This window comes from Hippopotamus amphibius, chromosome 4 (genome assembly GCF_030028045.1).
Source record: "Hippopotamus amphibius kiboko isolate mHipAmp2 chromosome 4, mHipAmp2.hap2, whole genome shotgun sequence".
In the NCBI taxonomy this organism is placed as follows: Eukaryota; Metazoa; Chordata; class Mammalia; order Artiodactyla; family Hippopotamidae; genus Hippopotamus; species Hippopotamus amphibius.
In genome coordinates, this window is record NC_080189.1 from 11,906,693 (window position 1) to 11,929,191 (window position 22,499).

Sequence of the window (22,499 nt, forward strand, 5' to 3'; positions counted from 1 at the left end):
TGTTTTCTCATTTTGTCTAATTTATAGGATTTGCTGTCTCCTTTCCCTATGCTGCCTAGTAGTAACTCCTCTGGTTTCTGCCCTCTGCCCCCTGTGGTGGGGTATGTCCAGTGTCTTGAGTAGGCTTCCTGGTTGGGGGGGTGGTCTGGTATCTGCTTTCCAGTGTGTGGCTCTGTGTCTTTTCTCTCTGATGAGCAGGACCATGTCAGGCCGTGTGTTTTAGGGTATCTGTGAGGTTAATATGGCTTTAGGTAGTCTGTGTGCTGATGGGTGGGTTTGTGTTCCTGTCTTGTTTGTAGTTTGGTGTGAGGTGTCCAGCACTGGCAGTGGCAGACAGTCGGGCGAAGCCAAGTCTTAGACTCTGATACCGGGCTCCATGAGAGTTCTCTGCAGTTAATCTTTCCTGTGTCTTAGGACTCCCTAGTAGTCTAGCATCCTGGATTCAGTGTTCTCTCCCCAGAGCCTCCTACTTGACTTCTGACAGAGTAGTCCAGACTTCAAAGGTTGCTTGTCCCAGCAATAAAGGGGTTTAAAGAAGACTGTCCAAGCCCCAGACTAATGGCAGAGTGTTGCGTCAAACAAACACTAAGTCAAGGAAACACATACATGTATAAGACACACAAATACTGGATCCAATAGAACATAAGGCACTAGAAAGACCTGACAGAAGAACCCCAGTATGCTATCAGACAATCAAAGAGAAAACCCACATAAATTCAAAACCAAAAAAAAAAAAAAAATCCACACACACAAACACACATCCAGGGAGATTTTGAAAGCTAGAATCAAATATAATAAAGAGTGAGAGTACCACCAGATAGACTGAAGATTCTTAGAATGAAATCAGACAATTATACTTAGAACTAAGATAAAGATAAAACCTAATAATAAAAACCAAAGCAGTGTGTCATCTGGAGAATAAAGCAAGGAAACAGAGCTGAGTGATAATATTGGTTATAAGTATATTAAGATAAAAGAAACTAAAAAATGATAGAAGACAGGGCAACAGAAGAGTGTAGTGTGACTGGAAATATGAAAAGAAAAAGAAAAAAAAATAGAAATGTATAAAAGATAGAGATGAAAAGAAGGTAGGAGAGATACAGTCAGTACTACAAAAAAACTTAGCTAAAATAGGAATATATAAAAAGGCTAAAAAAATAGAATAAAAATATGTTATACAACCCAGAGATCTCTTAGGAATAAGACTGTAAATAATTAAAAAAAAAACAAAACTAGAACTGACCCCAGAATGGACCAGATCAATAGAATTAATAATAATATTTCTGTTTCTTTGTGGTCTCAGCTGTAAGTGTCCTTCTACCCACCTTGGGTTTTTTGTATTACTCTGCAACCAGCAGAGCTTCCTTTATTGTTCATCTGTAAGCGCCAGTATGTGGGGAGAGAGAGGGTACAATAGTGATTCCTTCCCCTGGGACTGAGTGAGCAGTGGCACCCTGCCCGGGTAATGGCAGCTCAGTCGGCCATCGGGGTGCCTGTTGCCAAGAGACGCCGGTGGCTCAGGTGTAAACAGAATGTCTCCAGAGCTGGGCCACACTGCGGAATTTTGGCTCTCAGCTGCAGACATTCTAGGCAAGCCCTGCCCGGGGACCTTTGTTTTCCCTGAGTGCATTAGCCAGGCCCAGAGGGGTCCTTCCTTTGTCCATCACAGGCACCGTGAGAGAGGCTACACCCTCAGCTCCTCCTCCTACTTGTGAGTCAGCAGTATCGAGCTGCCGCCATGGCCGCCCAGCTTTCTATGATAGGCACTCTCCACTGCGGATTTCTTCCCTCCTGTCCTCTCAGTCCATCTCCCCACTGCCAACAATGTTTCTCACTCTGAACCAGTTCTCCAGTTCCCACATTGCAGCTCCCAGACCCCCTGTTCAGCTGTGAACCGATGTCTCAGTCTGGACATGCTGAGCTGTGGTGCAGACCCTGCATGTGTTTCTCACTCTTTCCCGTCTGCCACTGCTCAGCCACTTCACCCTCTTTGAGCAGTCCCAAATGCCTCCTTTCTGACCCAGGGAAATTTCCCATTGGAGAAGGGGTTTCCCCATCAGATAAGGGACGTTTCCCTGAATTCGGCAATCTCCCCTCTATTTCAGATCCCCCCACCCAAGGGTGTGGGACCTGTCCCTTTCTTTTCTTCTCCTCCTCTTTCTCCTTTTTTTCCCCCTCTGTCCTACCCAGTTATGTCAGGATCTTTGCAGTCTTTCCTAGTGTCTGAGGTCGTTTGCTGGTGTTCAGCTGGTTCTCTGTGGGAAGTATTGCGTCTTTTGGTGTATTCCTGATGCATCTGTGGAGAGGGATGCATTCCACGTCCTTCTACTTAGCCACCATCTATCCCATTTCCTCAATTCAGTTTTGAAAGTTATACATTTTGACAGTTCATCTAATTTTTTCAGTATGCCGGCTTCAGGTTCTTTACAGTACCCGTGTATTGTTATTATTCAATCACTACACCATCTGTCACTTCTTCCCCTTCTCATTCCTGATTTTTGTCACCTGTGTCTTCCCTCCCTCCTCTCTTTCTCTTGATCAGTCTCGCCAGAGATTTGTCTTTTCAAAAAACCAACTTTGAGTTTGGTTATTTCCATTTTCTTTCTATTTAAATAATATCTACTCTTAGTTTTCCTTTCTTCTGCTTTTGGGGGAGGTGTTATTTTACTATCATTTTCTAACTTAAGATTATGTTTAGTTTAATTTATTTTCAGTCCTTTTTCTTCTCTTATACTAACTTTTCAGAAACATACACTTTTCAGTGATCACTTTTCACTCAGTCTTTTCCCAAAGAGAGAGTTCATTTTCTCTGTCTGTGTCTCTCCAGCTACAGTAGCAAGGCTTTGGTGAAAAAGAACAATTGAAAAGTCTTTCAAAGGCTGTCATAAATTAAAATAAAAATTAGCCAAAACTTAAACTAGATATATTTTCATAATCCACCAAAACTTACCCACATTTGGTTCAAAGAGCTGCACCTTTTACAAATGCTAAAAAGAAGAAATAAATTCAGCAAATTAATCACCAAGCACCCAAGCTTCCACTGAATGGATGCTTCAACCATTAGCTCTTGTGAATTACTTTCAGTGCTCTGGTTCTTCCCAAATCATCAGCACTGACCCCAGGTAGTTTGTGAGGCATCTTAACAGTAGTTGACCATGCCTGCACCAGGATGCATTGCTATGGAATCTTATCAAAGGGCAGTGGTCCAACTCAGAATGTCCAGTCTGAATGGTCAGTAGCAATATTTCAACTTCCTAACCCAGGATTAAAGAGCAAAGATGAAACTTCAAAGGATGAACCTCCTCCAAGGATGCTCTAACAGGACATATTCAGAGCAATCACTAATGTCACTGCTTTTGCTTATTTTGTTAAGGGCCTTTCCACAGCCTGCCACCATTTTCTGTCATTTTTTGGTACATGTTTATTACTAAAGGTGAAAGAAGCTTTGCAGAGACCCCCTTGCTCACCACAGGGAAATACTACAACTCAGAGCATGATGATGATATCTGGAGAATACATGAGAAGGCTGGGACAACCTCAGAGCCTAAATCACCTCAGTCTCAGTTACAAATCCAGACCCAGGGAGGAGTGACTCAGAAACCTGCAAGATACCTCTGAGTGTCACTCAAGTGTTCCAGGAAATCTCCCAGCCAAGCACCACTCTCCCAAGAGGAAACAGGAAGAAGGATATTCCAGAAGATCATCACATCCTTTTCCCTATACATAGCATCTCCAAACCATCACTCATCACTCTTACATAGAGGACTCACCTCTCTCACACCACACCTGAGCTATAGTCACAACCAGGTGAGCTTCTGTTTCTGGAACATGAATATCCCTCCTGTGCAGGCATGGAGGGAAGGAGGTATTTCTGAGGTTCTTTCTGTGTGTTGAAACTGGGGGTTGTGTGCCTAAGGCTCATGGTAACACAGAAAGGATGTGAGCTTTTGGCCTCTTGTATCAGAGAAAGACGTAAATGCATGTATGGCAATCGGAGCTTCAGGGGCCCAAAGTGCATGAGAGAAGTTTCTTTGTTGTTGGCCTGTTTTCCGTTTCTTATTTTTGTTGTATTCTGATTCTTTTTTCATGCCATATTCATCCTTCTTAGATCTTATTAGACAAGGGTATGATTCTGTCTGTTTGGTGGCCATAGACAGAGTATCAAGGCAGAGAGGGATTTAGGGACCTTGCCACATAATACAGCAGGTGAGAAAACTGTGACCCAGGGAGGTGAAAGATGGTACTGTCACCAAAGCTGTTGGACCCAATGTGTGGGCTACAGCAGCAGCAAAGAAGAGGCATCAAAACAAAACTAAAGTTATTTTTGAAAGAATTTTCACATTTGTTTTGGAAAAAAAATTGAAGTTGTCACTGAAGGGAAAAAAATCAGAATTTTGTTTGTTTTTCTTTGACAGTTTAGTATATGGTTTGGTTTCCAGTTACATATGGAATGTGTGAGGGGGGAGCTACCATCCAGTCATGGCTTTAGGTCTAACATTCTTTCTCTGGTTCAGTGTCATGTACATAGTGGCAGGTCACAATCTGTTCTTGTTCTCATGATCCTTACTCTGCAATTTCAAAAGGAGCAGAAATGTCAGTTACTGTATCTTCTTTCAGTCAAATTAGATTTTACTCCAAGCCTACCTCCTTCTGGATTAGTAGGAAATTCACTGTCTGTTAAGCACTGGGGATCTTTCAATCCCAGCTCAGTACTTAAGCAAAAACCTTCAGGAAGGCTCCTCTAGTCTACAATGGCCACAGCCAAGATGTCCACAGTTTAAAACTCCATGTCTCAGCAGTGGCCCTGCTGCTTAATTAAGCTGGGACATAGTCACAGAGCCTGGGATTCTCAGTGAATTGGGTCCATTTTCTCTAGACACACTCAAATTCTTCCTCCCCTACCTCTTAAACCCTCACCCCCAGATCCTCTCACCTCCCTGGGGACACTTCACAGAGGCTGGCCACGGCGCCTATTGCCATGGGACACACAGAACCTCTTTACCTTCTCAGTGTCAGGCCATCTCCCACCTTATTCACACTATTTCCACCTCCACATCCTCTTTTAAAGGTTCTCATGCCTCTGCCTCCCCAACCATGGGAAGTTCAAACTTACAGAAAATACCCAGGACAGGAGCTGTCCGTAGACAATTTCATTTTTAGTTTTGTGATGAAAACTTCACCTTGGCTTTCAGGCAGCCATGTTAAGATTTACTTCTGAACAGGAATGTGTGCTGTTCCCCCAGCCTGTAGCTCCACTCAGGCCCCTTCATGCTGAGAGTCCTTACCCCTCTTCCAAGTCACAGCTGCTCAGGCTGGTGTACTGAGTGGGAGGATACCTGCCCATGAGCAGCCAGCCTTATCCCCACCTGGTATCTATCATCAGATTGGCGATTGAGCATGTTTCTCTCTCCCTTTCTGGGTCCTGGTTTTCTGGGATAAAAGGGAAATGGATATCAACTATATCTAAACTCTCAATGAAACCACAATGTCTCTTATACTGTGTACCTCTCTGTTTTCCCAAGACTTTCTCCAGCCAAGCTTACCTCAGCCTCTCCTCAAACAAAGCAAGAGATTAATTTTTATCTGTCTCTAAACACTTAACTATTGCCTCTGAAATATTTTTTCTGAGGCTGAAAAGTACACTTCCAGGATTCATTAGGAAAAACAATCGATTGCTCTCACTCTTGGGCATATATCCAGAAAAGACGAAAACTTTGATTTGAAAAGATACATGCATCCCAACATTCATAGAAGCTCTGTTTGCAATAGCAAGACATGGAAACAGCCCAAGTGCCCATCAACAGATGACTCTTTAAGAAGATGTGGTATGTATGTAAAATGGAATATTACTCAGCCATAAAAAATAATGAACTATTGCCATTCACAACAACATGGGTGGACCTAGAGAATACCATACTAAATGAAGTAAGTCAGAGAAAGACAAATATTATATCACTTATATGTAGAACCTAAAAATAATGCAAATTAATGTATATGCAAAACAGAAACAGACTAAACAGATATAGAAAACAAACTTACGGTTACCAAAAGAGAGAAGGAAGGGGGAGGGATAAATTAACAGTGTGGAATTAACAGATGCAAACTACTATACATTCAATAAATAAGCAACAAGGATTCACTGTATAACACAGGGAACTATATTCAATGTTTTATAACAACCTATAATGAAAAATAATCTGAAATTATATCTATATATAGACATATATATAACTGAATCACTTTATTGTGCACCTGAAACTAACACAATATTGGAAATCAACTATACTTCAATTTAAAAAAAAAGCAATTGAATGCTTCATCCAAATAAAAGGACTTTTGCATGCATCTGGGGCCACCTCATACAACAGATCGAAGGATACACTGGGCAGGATATTTGCTAATCTGAGATACTGGTTACTCAAGGAAGAGAACTCCTGGTTTTCCTTAGACTTGCAAAGGGGCACCAGCTCTTTTAACTTTGAAAACCAATCACCTGCAATAGTCCACAGAGTGTGGGCTAGTGCTAAAATGGAAACATTTTGCCAAGACTCCTGGCTTCTCAAAGTGATAAAAATTTCACGTCTCTTCACCAGCCTCGGTAGTTGGAAGAAGGTAGTGTTTAGTCAGGATAGGCAGTCAGCAGAGCATGCCTCTCAACCAAACCCTCACTCATATCCAGGCTCCAAAATGCACCCAAACCATATTTCATTAATCTACACCCCCTAGCCAGTGCCTTCTATGAAAAAGTTTCTATTCTCAGAATAAATACAGAGACTTTTTCACCTGCCTTCTTCGAGTAATTTGAAATTTTGTAATAGGAGTTAGTGAAAGAGGGGGGAAGGGAGGAAGGAAATGGGATTCTACAGAACAGAGACCAATAAAAAACACAGGCCAGGTTCACATTTCCCAAGGAGACCAGTGTCTTTACTGAGGGAAGCAGTAGAAGATGAAGCTGAAAGACCCTGATAGGTGGGATCCCAGAGATCTCTACTACCAGGCTGAAAGAGGTGCTCATAGTCTACCTGTCATGAAGCTTTGAGGGGAGTTTATGGGAACTGAAGATTCCAGATCAGTTTACCCAAGCATGAAGTACTAAGAACCCAACCGGGTGAGTGCCAACAGGAATGGAAGCCAAAGTGCCCAATTCTAGACAAAGCTTGATGACTGACTGCATGTTCAAAGAGGAGAGAGGGAGAGTGTGATCATGATTCTAAGGCTGTGGTGTTTCCTATCATTTGGAGAAACCAGAGAGAGTGCTAAAAGTACAGGAGTTGGTGTTGGTGGTATAATATGCCAGGCACTCAGCAATCCCTTGACAGGGGATAATTCCATCAATCTTCACATAAAAACCCCTCAAGGTTGATACTAAGTTTCCTATGCAGATGAGAAAGGTAAGCTTAGGTAGTTGATTGAAGCGTAACAGTTGAGAAGGTAGAAATGAGTTCATTTTACTACATACAAAGTTTGAGCAGATAACTGTAATGTTCCATATGCTGATGAAAATCACGAATTTGTGTTCACTGGAGAAGTCCAGGGTACAGATAAACAGTGGAGATCATTTACAGCTGTCACAGCAAAGGATAGCTGTACACGTCATCTTTGATGGCCAAAACGGAGCTAGAAGAGAGGACAGCTGAGCCAGCAGAGGACAGAGCCATGAAGAATATCTAGGTTGGTGGAAGTGAGGAAGGGCTAGATAATGTCTTCTATAGATATTGTCTGAGTAATGAAAATAAATCAAGAGATTTCTCCTTAGAAATCATATATATGAAGAGTTCTAGGGCCTAGGAACTCAACAGAGAGGTAGCCACAAAGACATGGGTATGGCTGTTGGGCAGGACACTATGGGAGAGAAGGTAATTGTTCCCTTTCTCCATTTATTTATTTTTCATAGTAATACTAAAATTACTAACAATTTATTCACCTTTTTCACTGTGTTAACAGTTGCACAGCTGATACTATCCCTTTATATTTTTTTTGTCCATTCATTCACTATACGAAATCTTTGCTTTCTTCGCCTGCAGCTGATTGAACCATGGCGACAACTCCTGTTGCTGCTTTTGAGGCCCTCATGGATGGAGTGATGAGCTGGGATGTTCCCAAAGTCCCCACCCCCAGGGAGCTCCTTCTAACTAACAAAGCTGCCTTCCCAGTGGTGGTGAATGACCAAGGCCAGGTCTTCAATGCTGCCTCCTCCTACAGCCAAGGCCGCCTTGTGATTGTATCCTCAGAAGACTACCTTCTGGACACTGGCTTGGCCCCATTTCTTCTCAATGCAGTGGGCTGGCTCTGTCCCTCTCCTGGAGCTCCCTTTGGAGTGTACTTATCTCTGGCATCACTAGCAAACATCCTGCAGGAATCTGGGGTTGAGGCACAGATTCAGCCAGAACCAGGAGAACCCTGGGGGTTTACTGCATTGATGTTTACAATCACTCCATGACTGCAGAGATGATCCAGTTTGTGAAATGTGGAGGGGGCTTGTGCACTGGGGGCCAAGCCTGGTGTTGGGCCAGTCAGCACAGTCATGACAAGGTACTGTCCAAGTTCCCAGGGAACCAGGTGACCAGTGTGGCTGGGGTGTACTTCACTGATATCTTTGGGGACACAAGCCAGTTCAAGATTTCTAAGAAGGTGCCCAAGGTTCCTCTTCATGTCAGGTGAGTAATGTGTCCCAGGGGAAATCCAATCTCTGTTAAATAGCAGTCTGCTCCCTATTTTTAAGGATCTTTCAGTCTAGCAGAGGAGAAATTGGTCAGTATGGAATGGAATCATTACAAATTACTAATATAGTTATAAAAATGACCCTTGGCAAATAAGGAACAATATCTTCTTCATTCTCTCTGTGGACTGGGCATTAGACGCCCTGAGGGCAGGGTATTTTTCTGTTTTATTTACTATCGTGCCTCCAAATTTTGAATAGTTAGAAAGGGATAGTTGGTAAGTGGGGAAAACATCTGCAAAGTTCATGGAGGACAAGAATCATGTCTATTTTGCTTACCACTGTATCACTAGCACCATTATATCACTAACATCATATAGGGCACTACCTGGCATATGGTAGATACTGAATAAACATTGAATGAATGAGTGAATGAAATTGAGGGTCAGTGTATTCCAGGGACAGTGGGGAGAACATGTCAGTCTAACCCTTACACTCAGGGACTTCTCTCTCTAGGAGTGGAATGGAGCAATTGTGTGTCGGGTGGCGGGGGGAGGCAGCAGGTATCTCTGAGTTGATGCAAGTGGAGCAGCTGCAAGGTGATGAAGCCTGAGGCAGTCCCAGGACATCTCCTTCCACAGTGGAGCAGGATCCCTTCTGTTTGTAAAGATTAGAAATTGGACAAGTGATGAGGTTCCTCATAATCATAAAGTTGGATCAAATGAATTTTATTTGAATCCCAAGTAGATAAGTCAATGTTTGCCCTCACTTGCCTAAACACATTCCTTGTGTTTATGAATCTACCTCTTTCTTTGACACAGATGAATAGTATTCCATGGTATTGGCTATAGCATAACTCATGTAACCATGGAAACGTTAATGATATCTAATATTTGCTATTGTTCAGATCTTCACAATGAATATCCTTATATGTAATTGTATACAACTGCAAATGGTTTTTTTTTTTTTTTTTTTTTTGGCACACAGTCCAAGAAGGTGAATAGCTAGTTCACAAATATTTGTATTTGAAATATTGGTAGGTACTGAAATATAGCCATTTTAAAAGGCTATGCTTATCTGCACTCATAACAAAAATGTGGTTCCAGACCATTGTTAGTTCTTAATTTTTGTTTGGCATCATTGCCAGTATGGAATGTGAAAAACATTATCCGATTTTAATTTGTGTTTTTCTGATTACAAATGGAGAGAATATTTTTCTATTTTTATGATCATTTATATTTCTTCTTTGAATTGTCTGTTCATAATCTTTATTATTTTCTATTTTAGTTTTTATCTTTGTCTCATTACTTACTAAGTATTTTTTTCTATATTATATGTGGTAATTCTTCATCTATGTTACGTGTTGCAAATAGTTGCTTCTACCGTTTGTTCAGTTTTGGTTTGGGTGTTATATATGAGTTTTGTATTTGTATATGGTCAAATCTGTAACTCTTGTTCCCTCATAACATCTTTTTTTGTTTAGAAAGTCTTTTCCCATTATAAATTTGTGAAAATACTTTCCCATATTTTCTTCTAGTACTTCTGTGGTTGTATGTTTTGCATTTAGATCTTTAATCCATACGGATTTCTTTGCATTATATCATATACATTTTTCTACGTGTATGGCCAATTATGAAAGCACAATTTGTTGAAGTCAATGTTTTACTCACGAATTTTAAAGATTACTTTTTCATCTAGTAGGCTTCCATATGTATATAAATCTCTTTTTCAACTATCTCCTCTACACCATTGACCTATTTGTCTAGTTCTGCACCAAATATATTGCTTTAATGACTGCAGCTTTGAAGTGAATTTTGATATCTAGAAAAACAAACTCTTCTCCATATACCCATATTACATTACTCAGCATTTTCAATATTTTTTTAACTGCTTTCAGACATTTATACTTGCAGATCAAACTAGAATCAGTCTATCGAGTTCTTTTAAAACATGTTGGGATTGGAGCATAATTATACTCTGTTTAGAGATTATTTGGGGATAATTAACATCTTGAAAAATTGAAACTATTCTTCTAGGAGCAGAATAGACAGAGTGTGTGCTCTTCATTTATTCAGATATTCCTTTATACTCTTTGTCAAGTTTTACAGAATTTACCAGAAAGGCTTTGCACACTTCTAAGCAGGATTACTCTTGATACTTTTAGATGTTTTTGCCATTATGAATTATAAAATTCTTTATTGTATAACTATCTATTCCTGATTAATGGGGCAATTATTAAATTTTGTGTTTATATGGAATTCAAATACCCTACTTAACTTTTCCATTAATTTTAACAGTTTGGCAGTTGATTCTCTTAAATGTTCTAACAGATGGACTCTTTCCAGCAAATAATGGAATTTTCGACTCATTCCATTGTAATGTTTCTTTCTTTCTTTCATTAACTAGGATGTCCGTTAAGTGTATGAATAATAGAAGCAATAGAGGGCAGCCTTGTTGTTTTCCCTGATTTAATAGGAATGCTTCTAATGTTTTGATATTACATATTCTAATGGCTACACTTTATTCAGATAAGCAAATTTCCTTCCACTTAAGACTTATTTTTAAATTTTGTTTTATTTTGTAAATCAGGGATGAATTTTATCAAAAGCTTCCCTGACATCTATTGGAATGAGAAAATTTACCAATTTATTAGTGTTCTGCCTCACATTACCTCCAGTCAGAGCTCCTAACCACCAAACTATATTGATCTATTTTAGAAGCCTCCCTCTCTCCCCAAAGAATCAAGAGTTGTAATGAAAGGGAGATTTTTGCTTATGCATCATTAGGCTTCATGTATTGCTAACTACAATTAACTACAACACCCCTTCCTCTAGGTGATATAACTTGATCTCTATTGTTCCATAGTATCAGCAATAATATGTGTTTACTCATAGAAAATATCAACCATAAACAGTTTTTTTTTTAATTTCAAAGACACCAACTTGAAAATCAGTTGTGAAGCCTCTGTACAAATCTACAGGCAGAACTGATGTTTAAACTAAAATGCTATTCATTGGTTTGAGAATGAGACAAAAAACTGTCAAAGTATTTTCTCAATTATATGCTGAAAATGAATGAGGAAGTAATTACAGTGGTTATTGTCACAGTATTTGATGAAATCAATAAGTGAGCATTTAAAATATATAGCAATTATTTTTCCTGATTATGAAGATAAATTTAGAACATGTAGAAAAGCACAAAAGAGAGAATAAAGATCATCCAAAGTGATCCTACCTAGAGCTAGTTGCAACAACGTTCTACTATATACCCTTCTAGTAATTTTTCTATAATATTTTCAATATTATAGAAATTGAAAATTATAGTAATTTTCAATAATATTTTAAGTATTATTTTGGGTTTTTCTGTGCCCACTTTTTATAAGTTGAGTTTTTCACTCGTTTTTAATTGTTGCATTTTAATATAATGATGCCTTTACCAAAAAACATTTACTCAACTCCCAAGTTTTGAACGGTTGGTAGAATACAATTTAATACAATGTTGGAATATTTTATCTGGTAGGTTTTTTTTTAATTGAAGTATTATCTGGTAGTTTTTTTTAATGGTGTTATTTTCTTACCCAACTTAATTGATAACAAGGAATGGTCTAAATATTTTCCTCTATATAGTAATTTCAGAGGTTTTATTTAAAAACTACTAAAAGTAAGCAGAACAAAATATAGTCTAGAGTTCTGATAAGGATAATTTAGAATTTAGGGAATTTCACAGCTTTTTAAACTTATGCATGTGTATGAGTTCACGTGTAAAATGTAAGCCTTCCAAATTTATAAGCAGGTCTACTCTCTATAGAAATGATAGACTGTTTTCATAACTCTATTTTATATTTTTAACCATTCAAATAAATAACTCACAAATCAGAATAGTCAACAAAATGTTGACTGACAGAGCAGTTCATCCTGGAAAATTTCACTGGGAGAATTTATATGCATTTTTCAAGATATATTGTACTATAAAGAAAAAATCAGTTTTGTGATATTAATTACTTATAGTCAGAACTGATTTGAGGAAGATGTAAAAGCGACGTTGAAATAGCAGTCCCCTCTCTTTCCTCTTAAATGTTTTGTTCCAAATGGGGTCAGATCTTGGGTGTTATCCTCTGTCTATTTTACACTCATGTCTCCTACTGGCACTAATGGGGAGAAATATCTCTTTTCCAGGTTGGGGAAGATCTCAGGCAGGATCAGTAGCAGCTCCTCAGAGCTGAACATGAAGTGGGGGTGGAAATCCCCTCGCAGCTGCTAGATCACAGGGCCCTGGCCTTTCCCCTGGGGCTAGATAGCTCACTTGGCTGCTTTCTTGCAGCTGCCCCTCATGGCCATGGTTGTGGGGTGCTGGTCGGCCATGATAGTTTGATCCTTGATCACATGATGGGCCCATTTGCAGTCAATGCCCTACACTGGCTGATGGTGCAACAGAAAGGGGGAATTGGATTGAACTAAAAAATGCAAGCACTGGGTCCTTTGTTATCAAAAAATAACCTGGAATGGAGAAAGGCAGACCTTCTGACCAGTGGCTTGAGTGTCTTTTGCTGTACCTCATTCAGCAACATGGATATCAAGGAGGTAGAAGAATTTATTGCACAGGGTGGAGGGCTGCTGATTGGTAGCCAGGCCTGGTGGTATGCCTACAAACACCCAGACGCTAACTGTATGTCTCAGTATCTGAGGAACAAACTCCTTACACTCTTTAGCCTTGGCATCTTAGATCAGAAAAGCGGTACAGGCTGCTTCCAAGTCCCTATACCTGGGGTGGCAAACTACCACATCCACAGAGCTCTGTCCCAATTTAAGTCCATGCTCTACAATGAGGGAAGATGATTAGACAAGAGCTGGCTGGAGAAGCTAAAAAAAGACTGTGCCTACATGTTTCGTTTCAAATCCCAAATGTGAGAATTTCCATCTATGAGTCCATGCACAAAACTGTCCTGGAAATGATCCAACAAAAGAGGTCACTACTTGTGAATAAGGAGAACCTAATTAGTAGAGACAGCCCTCAGGCCATCCTCATATCCTTGGTCATAGAACTGGCCAAATTAAGAATCGACTTCTCTCTGTTGTTCAGTGGTCAGACTCCCTCCTTTCTACATCCCACAGAATCTCCCATCACCCTTGAGATCAGCTCAGGAATGGAATGAGAAGAGGGGTTAGGACAGCACAGGGATTGGGGAAATGGCTAGATTCAGTAGCATTCCGAGGACCTCCCCCACAGGAAGGCTGTCTCCACTCTTTTCCATAAACTTTTAAGAAGATGGGGTTTAGGGATTCTAAGTGAGGTATGGGAGACTTGAATCCAGGCAGCATGGGTGAGTTCGGGTGTGTATGGGGGATCCAGTAGCTCTGGGAAGAACTGTGGTGATCCCACGTGAAGGTGGAGCCATGGAGATGGGACAGTCTCAGCCTTTCCCATGGTTCATCTCAGACAGCAGCAGCTCCTGGGTGAGTACTAGGCTCTACTTCCCTGAAGGACAAACCACCGAAATTGTGCTGCTTGATGATGACGTCACTGCGGACTTGTAGGTAAAGCATTCCATGCCCCGCCTCCAAGTTAAGTTAACTTTTGACATTTCCTTAGCATTGTTACTTCTACTTGCAATAATTTTTTGGATTCTCTCAACAACCCCACTGGGCATACAGGACAGGTACCACCCTCATTTTACAGACAAGGAAAGTAGTCAGGGAAAAACCTAAGGTTCTGGTGAGGGGTAAGTGGGGTAAAGAATATGAAGCACCTAACAGAGCTTGGCACCTAAGAGATCCTCAAGAAAAATTAGTTCCCTTTATCTCCCCCTACTCTTTTGCCTAGTATCAAAGGCTTTCTTTCAATTTTCCCTGCATCTGAAACTTTATGACCTGCCTAGCCAAGCTCCAACCCCACCCTAAGTAAAGGGATCACTTCCACAGACACTTATTTAGGATGCAGACCCTGAATTACCCCAGTTGAAACCCATAGGAAATACCAGGAGTATAGTCCGTGTCTTCTCTGAGTCAGTATTTACCTTGGGACTGGTTTTGCTTAAACCAAAGGGAAAAAACTCCAAAACTCGATAGAGAGCAAAGAATAATTATTACCAGAAAGGAGTGCCCTGGAGAAAGTGATTAAATAGAAGCAAACCTCCATTCATCCAGGTGAGACACACTGCTCTGGCATTCTCTTTTCCCTACACCCGCTCAGGACAAGGCAGGTCACATGGATGTGCGCACACACCGTAATTCAAACATCCCTCTTTCGTCCACCCTTAGTAAACGCTCACTGACAGGTACATATCGGCTGCCACTCTGATAACCTGAGTCTAGTGCGAAAGGAAACATACTGCCAACCCCCTGCGGTGGTGAACTGGTACAGACTGGATACAACAAAGAAGTCCATCTGCTGACTTGGGGCAAGGCTGGGGGCTGGGGGGGGCAGGGGTAGTGGGGGTGGGCAGAGGTGCTCCTCTACATCATTGTGCCCCATGGCTATAAACTGGGCCCCATGCCTGTCACCATCAGTGGGGCTGTATCTGCTCTCTACTTCAACTGGGTGAGTGGGGGATTGGGTCGCAGAACAGAGGCAAGCCTGGAGGTGGAGAGTGGGCTGGCTGTAAGGGAGGGCAGGGACCTGAGTGATGAAAGAAGGGATGTGAGACTTGAGGGCAGAAATTCTTCTGGACAATATAGAGACATGATCCTTGGAGACCTGAGGGACGGATGGGGAAAGGGGTAGGTGCCTGCATTTCATTTTATAGCAAAAAAACTATTAATTAATAGATTGTCTCTCAGTATGGTCAAAATTCCATAATTTAAACCTAGGAAAAGTGGTGTAGGTTCAGGCTACATGACCTTATTCCCAGGTAAGACATCCCTGGAGGAGTGGAAGAGGCATAACCAGGAGAGCCCAGCTCCCTGGGGAGAGCTGGCAACAGACAGCGTCGTCTTGACAGTGCCAACTGCAGACCTCTGGGCCCTGGAGGACCTCAAATCTTACTCGCCTCTGGGATAAGCTAATGCAGGCTATGGCCAGGCTGGGAGCTACACAATTTCCTTTTCCCCATCCAGAGAGGACTGTTGCTGACGTGCAGATCTCACACAGTGGGTGCTCCAGGATAAAGTTCTAAAACTTATTTTCCAATTGAACAAGTGTAATTGAATTACAAGACACAATTTTGCTGGGATCAGTGGGGGAAATGGTACATAATAACGCTTAGGGTCCTGCAAACCATGTTCACACATAAAAAGGTAAACTATTTAAATCTTCAAGAAAAGAGGAATCAGACTAGTAACAATAGAGAAAAAATAAGTCCCATGTGGCTTCATGGAAGATATAAGGAACAAGTGGGTTACTCAATTACTGTGAGCAGAGTAAAGAGGTTGTGTTAAATCTTGAGAAACCTGGAGAAAATGTAGGTATTTAGAGAAAAATGAGGAAGCCTGATTGCCATCTTCTGGCTCTCAAAATGATGCTGTAAAATGGATTAAGACTAAACTAGAGAAGGGAGAATTATACTGTTTTCCTTCAGAGCCCCAAATATACACACACAGGACATCATGGCACTGAAACACATCATCCACATAACAATTCGTGGGAATAGTTACCCACGCAAAAATGGAAAAAAAAAGAATGATGACCCTAATAGTCACATTCCACGTACATATACCCCTGGGGTCAAGTGGGGATGAAAATGAAAAAGTCCAAGAAACTAGGAAGGAGACCAGCTAGATTGCAAATAAGCTTGAACAGGAAGGTAAAGTCAGATGCTTTTCTGATTAATGTGGGACTACTTAAAATGTTCTGGGCCTCCTGGGATGGTGGGAGAGATATAATCTACAAAGAACATCATTCATCCCCTCAGTTCTTCTTCCTATTGCTTTCGTCAGGTTGGATGCATTCTGGATACCCCATCATGTGCCATGTGCTGTCAGTGCCTGTGTTCCTTGATGAGAAGATCATAAGATCCAAAGGCATCGGAGGTCTCTTCCACAAGATGGGCCACAACTTGCAGCACCCTGGATGGATCATCCGTCCCCGTACCAGTGAGGCCACGTGCAACCTCTGGTCAGTCTGTGTGATGAGGCAGTGCTGAGCATCCCCAGGGGTCAGGCCCACTCTCGCCTGAGTCCTCAAAGTCTGGAGCAGAAGATCAAAATACACATGGACAAAGGGGTCCCTTTGAGTGACTGGAACATGTGGACGGCTCTGGAAACCTATCTTCAGGTACAAAGCAGAAATGGAGGGAGATGGGGACTTCAGACCCCACAGTCGTGTACCATCTTGGTGTAGCCCCAGGAGCCCTACAACTCATCACCCCCGTCAGCTGTGGGTGCACCTCCTCCCTGGAATACGGGAGATGGCTCTATGGTGATGTCTCTCTGTGGCTCAGGTTTTACATGTCTAAAATGGATATCACCTGTCCCACTCCTCTCCTCCACCTCAGAACTTTGTGGAAATAAATGAAAGTGGGTGGAATTGTGAATAGTATACCGTGATAACAGAGTTCTGGCCATAAAATCTTGACCTAGACTCTCAGCTTTGCCAAATACAAAACTGAGTGGTTTCCCCTGAGTTATCTTTATAGTTCAGAAGACAAGAACATCACCTCACTATAACAATGCATTACCAGGGTACACGCTGGGGAAAGTGACCTGGTAGCAAGGTTCTCAAAATGGTATCTTCCTACTCAAACCCCAAATGTGGGTGAGTCCTAGTTTCGTCATAAGATAAATAACATGTGCATAGTGTTTTTCAGCTTTTCAACACCTTGCCTTCTATTCCCCCATCCCATCCTTGCCAGCTGCATGAAACATATTAAGGACATATTATCACAATCCTCATTTCACAAGTGCAGAAACTGAAGGTTAAAGGGCATAAGCAGTTTGTCATTGACCTTATAATTGACAAGAAAGGGAAAGACCTAGAACTCAAGTCTGGTGTTCTGACTCCAGATGCCCATGCTTTTGGCACTACAGCACATGGTCTCTGGATGTTCACAATTCCAAAGATTCTGAGATTACTTCCGGCAGCAAAATAACTTTGGACTGTACTGTTTTCCTTAGTAATAGCTAATCTGAGCATCTGAATAAGAGTCATAGTGTTCCAGAAGCTTGACATACAAGTTCAATTCAAAGTCCTTGGGGGCAGACTCCCTTCACTGCTCTCTACCTGAACTTCCAGGTAGAAGTCTGCAAGTCTCCTGGGGTTGGAGACTGAAGTTCAGGCCAGGTGGCCACCATGTGGTCAAAATTTAAGTCCTGGGCATCTGTCACCTGCACTATTTCAATAGCCTCTTCACTAGTCTCCCTACTTCTATCCACAATCCCAGCTGACCTATCTTCCAAAGTGCTGCCAAACAAACCACACATTTCAGCTAAAAAGCCTTCAGTAACTCCCTGGTACCTGCAGGTAGAATGCCAGACTCTTCAGGAACTGGCTCTGCCTTCTCCTCCTGCCTCGAGGTCCAGGTTCTTGCCTTCTTACTTATTCTCCAGCAAATCCAAACTGTTTACAGTTTTCAGAACACATCACCATGGTTCATGTTTCTGTACATTTACAAGTATTTCTCTTTCTCACTGAAATAGTTTTTCTTGCCTTCTTTATATACTAGGAAAAACTGTTCATTTTCAAAATCAGATTGTGTCACCTTCTCCAAGAAGCCTTCTCTCAGTATGTTCCTTTGAGATACTATTTACTTGCTCCCCCAAGTTACATTTGTGTTTGAATGATCCCATGTTGTCAGTTGTTTAATTCAATTTAATTAATTTAAATTTTAATGGAATTTAACTTAATAAGTTGATTATAATTAGCACTAGATATCTCCTAACGGCTCAGTCTGTGATCACAGCTGAGCGATAGTGAGAGAATGAGAGTGGTGCTGGTTGAGACACTCTACTATAACTTGTCTTCAAGGCAGTGCTTCTCCAGAGTCATAGGTTCCTAAATGATGGACCAGGAGTGTGTCCCTTCTAGCTCTAAAGTTCCACAATCTCGACTATCCACTTCAGGGGGCCTTCCAGGAACTGTCTCTGAGCACCCATCTCTCCCTATGTCTGATTTCATCCTAGCTCTACCACCCAAAGAATGCATTCTTCTTACACTTCTGCCTGCCTCCATAAGACAACATGGCAGACTTACCAAGAGTTGCATCTTCAACAAAGAATGAAAATATCATTACGTCTGGGTGGTGTGTATGTTTTCAAACGGAAGGGTTCCACTTTTCAGCTATGAAAGATGATCCTCACCTATGTCAGATTAAGATATTTATCTACCACTAAGCTTAGGAGTGAGGGAAATAATAATACTAAAAGTAACCACCATTTATTGAGAACCAGTTATAGACCAAGTAAAGTGCAAGCACAGACTCCATCTCTAGACTGAAGTGCGGCAGAATAAGGCATGGCACCAGCCACTGGAATGAGCATATGAGAGAATGGAGGAGAGAGCCACTGATGAGATTTAAATCAGTGTTAAAACATAGCTTATAACTAAGCATTACCATGTAATTTAATGTGTGTATGTGGGGGTAGGGGGTGGCTTTTGTAGACCGGACACCTCATTCTGCTCCTTCCTTCTCTTCCCAGCTCCGGGAGGCTTTGGGTGTGAGCCATTTATCCACCTCTTTCCTGAGTACCAGATCCTCTCTGGCATCCCCAAAGACTCTGTGGGTGAAGAAATTCTCTGAAAAGGTGCAGAAGAATCTGGTTCCTTTCTTGGAAGCTTGAGGCTGGCCTGTCCAGAAGGAAGTGGCTGCCAGCCTGGCCTGTATTCCTGAGTGGCAAGAAAATCGCATGAAATCACATGCACACTATAGAAAGGAGTGAAGAATTGTAGAAATGTTCACTTTAAAACAGATCATTGGATGCAACAGATCTAATCCTCACATAACCCAAATTTTGACTTTACTTTTTTCTCAGTCTTGTTCAGAGTAGCCTAATTCTTTTGCGATGTAGAGATTAAATTAGACAGTGATTTTTCAAAATTAGTAATTTGCAAAAAAAAAAATTAGTAATTTGCATAACTCAACCATGTTTTCTCTAGTTTTATTTTTTAATCCTAAGAGATCTGTTTCTTGATTTGTTTAGTGTTTTACATTTGCTTTATTGGGTGACAGGAGCTGCTTAGACCCAAAGACTTAACCCCAGGAATGTCTTTCTTTGGATCCCTTTACAGCACCTTTCTCTTTATCCTAAAATTATTTCATATGTTTAACAAATATATTTTGTCTGAATGGTTTGAACACAGTAGTTGGTCAACAGATACTTGGTGAAAATGAATGATAACAACTACATAATAAACAACTCACTGTGTGCTAGCCAGTAAGTGCTTGAACTGGACCAAGTCACTTCCTGATTGCAGCGACCCTATAAGTTAGGAACTATTATAGACACTGTTCTGAGCAGAAGAATGTGATCTTGGAAATTAAAGCTCTAATTTATAATAGGTTAAACTTCATGAAGGCATATTCCATATGCATAGGGGAGGGGGTATTGATGTAATATGTCACAGAATTCTTTAGAGTTATTCCTATAGCATAGAGGACCACACGCACCCATTTCACCCCTACAGATGGGAGCTGCCACACAGCCTACCAAACACCCCATGTGATTCCTTTGGGAAACAAACAATTTGCTGACAATTGAAAGTCTGTTATCTGAGAAAATTTGATGTTAATTTCAGAAAGATAGATCAAAACAGACAAACAAAAGAAATATTGACTTGTTTCATGCATACCAATGAAAGCTTTGCAAGACACATGGCTGCATTTTGGTCAGTATCTTCTGTGCTAGAGGATTAATGTTGTTGCAAATCCATGCTGAATGGAGCACTGCTAAGCCATGTATGCATATATAATCTTCCTTGGCACACAAGGAAACTTAAATTTCAAAGTGGCAAACTAACAAGTGGCAGAGCAAAAATTTGAAAACGGATCATTGGATTAACTGAAAGAACATATGATCGTAGCTACTCTTCCTCTGATTACAAGAGCCAAATATAAGCTCAAAAAGGAAAAATACATACATGCGCCTTTCCTTAGTGGACTTATTTACTTTTTCATCTGTTCTATGAAGCTTCCTCTTGAGAGCTGCCTCTGTCTTCTCCATGATTGGAATGGGGCTGTCAATCAAGGGACCACAGCATTCCCATCATAAGAGTTGGCACAAGACCACGGACAACCAGAGTACTCCATCCCCTGGACCTAGTGAGTGGATCCTGGATGTTCGCATGACTTAGGTAAGTAATAAAGTGATTGGTGGAGGAAGAACGATTTTTTTTTTCTGAGATCACAGCTTCTATGAGCCATTTAAGCCAGCAGCTGCCTTGCAATGTCATATTTGCATAAAGAGAGCCTGATGGACAATGAAACCCACACAAAGGAAAACAATTACAATCAAAGACAAAGATCTATATCCCTAAGGACATTGTTCAAGAATCTAGATCCAGTAGTTCTTCAAGCTCCATGTCAATGCCCAGACTTTTTTGTTTCTTTAATCAATAAGTTGCTTCCTTTTGCTTCTACCAGTCTGAGCTGAGTTCCTATTACCTGTCATCAGAAACATCTAACTAAAATTTTTCCCCTTCCTTAAATCCTCTCCAGTTTGCTGTTAGAGCAATGTGACTCCTCTGTCTTTTTTCAGGGAGGATTTGCCTGGAATAGACCCTACTGCTTTCACATCTCTTTCCTCTACTCACAGTGGGAAGCTACAGTATAACATGAGTCCAGACAGTGATAACACAAGCCAGTTTTCCACTGATGGTAAAGACAACCAACAGTCACCAACATCTTTGCCTCTAGAATTCCACAATTCTGAAACCATACACTCCTGATTTTAAAGGTACCTTTGAACAGAGAGGATAGACAAAGAATTTGTTTTCTTTTTCCAGCTTTGGAAAGAGAGGAGTCTGGTCTGAAAGGTTGAGCAATGGTTCTTTGTCTTCTCTATTGCTTCTCAATTTAAAAGTCATTTCTTGGAGGAAAGGCTATGCCCAGCTGTGTCCCGACCATGCACACTATCTACCTGCATCCACACACTCATGCTTCATTCAGTAGTTCCTATCACATTCGCATTTAATGTGTGTTTAATGTTCTCTTCCCTCACCAGACTGTACATTCCATGAAGGCAGGGCTGGCATTTGTATTTCTCAGAGCTTTGTCCCCAATACATAGCACAATTCCTGACACATCGAAAGTTTTGGACGCATAGGTACTTGTTGGCTGACAAGACTGGTTAAGGACTCCCAACATCTGTCCGCATTGAATAGCTTATAGAGCCCTCTGATATTTACTGAAATTCAAAGCAATTCTTCCATTATTCTAGAAGGAAGCTGTAATATGACTAGCCTTTCCTCTATTTTTTTATACCTCATACGTGGCTACATAAATTTTGGTCATATTTGCGGTCAGACTGGATGAGTGGGAATTTTCCATTGATCTCCTCCCCACCCCTCTTATATATTCAAGAGTCAGTACTTATGAGAATGTTTGTTTTCAGCAACATTTCTGTGGGGAATGATGATGGAAACTTTCAAGGGATGTAATCAGTTTTTAAATAAATTCCTTAGGTTTTGACATTTTATGGTCTCTGTCTTCACTTCTTCCCACACCTGTTTCTTTTTTCTCCTCACTTGAACTTCAGCCAACATTAATTTTGGGGAGTTCTTCTTTTCTCTGAATTATTGCTCCCCCTAGTCCTGCTATATGTCATTAAATTCTGGATCAAGGGCATTCCTCTAAGTCAGGATGATCCCCAAATCTCTGTATCATCAACCAAAATGATCCAGTCCTTTCCTGTCTGTCCTCAAGATGGCACACTAAGCACAGGCTCCCTGGCCCTAAATTACTAGAAAGACCAGA

At 41.1% G+C, this 22,499-nt stretch overlaps 1 pseudogene; it reads left to right on the plus strand.

The window, feature by feature from the left end:
• Positions 1-8,035: 8,035 nt before the first annotated feature.
• On the plus strand, positions 8,036-19,467 carry LOC130851796 (TRPM8 channel-associated factor 2-like; annotated as a pseudogene).
• The last annotated feature ends 3,032 nt before the right edge of the window (positions 19,468-22,499 follow it).